Below are 951 nucleotides of genomic sequence, written 5' to 3' on the forward strand. Positions count from 1 at the left end.
CACCATGATCAAGTGGCTCTATTCCAGAGATGCAGGGATGGTTCAATATACATAAGTCAATAAATGTCATAAATTATATAAAAGAACTCAAAAACAAAAGCCACATGGTCATCTCAATACATGCAGAGAAGGCTTTGACAAAATTCAACACACATTTATGTTCAAAGTCCTAGAGAGAATTGGACTGGAGGGAACATACCTCAACATAATTAAAGCCATTTATAACAAACCCACATCCAACGTCATTCTAAATGGAGAAAAACTGGAAGCATTCCCATTGAAATCAGGAACCAGACAAGGCTGTCCAGTATCTCCACTTTTCTTCAACATAGTGTTTGAAACTCTTGCAAGAGCAATAAGACGAGAGCAGGAAATTAAAGGAGTAATAATTGGAAAAGAAGAGATCAAATTGTCCCTTTTTGCAGATGATATAATATATCTAAGAGATGCCAAAAATTTCACCAGAAAACTACTAGAAATTATTAACACGTTCAGTAAAGTGGCAGGTTACAAAATTAACCTACAAACATCTGTAGTCTTTCTATATACCAATCACAAGCAATCAGAGAAAGAGCACATGGAAACACTTCCCTTCATCTCGGAATAAACCTGACCAAAGACATTAAAGAGCTCTACAATGAAAATTTTAAATCTTTAAAGAAAGAGATTAAGGAGGACATCAGAAGATGGAAGGACCTCCAATGTTCATGGGTTGGAAGAATTAATATTGTGAAAGTGACCCTCCTACCAAAAGTCATTTATAGATTCAATGCAATGCCAATCAAAATCCCCATGACATTTTTCACAGACTTGGAAAAAAAATCCTAAGATTCATATGGTAGCACAAAAGACCTCAGATAGCCAAAACAACCCTGAGCACTAAGAGTAGTGCTGGGGCTCTTACTATATCAGATTTTAAGCTGTATTACAGAGCTATAGTCATAAAAACAA

Source organism: Nannospalax galili, unplaced genomic scaffold (genome assembly GCF_000622305.1).
Source record: "Nannospalax galili isolate Female #2095 unplaced genomic scaffold, S.galili_v1.0 scaffold60, whole genome shotgun sequence".
Taxonomy (NCBI): domain Eukaryota; kingdom Metazoa; phylum Chordata; class Mammalia; order Rodentia; family Spalacidae; genus Nannospalax; species Nannospalax galili.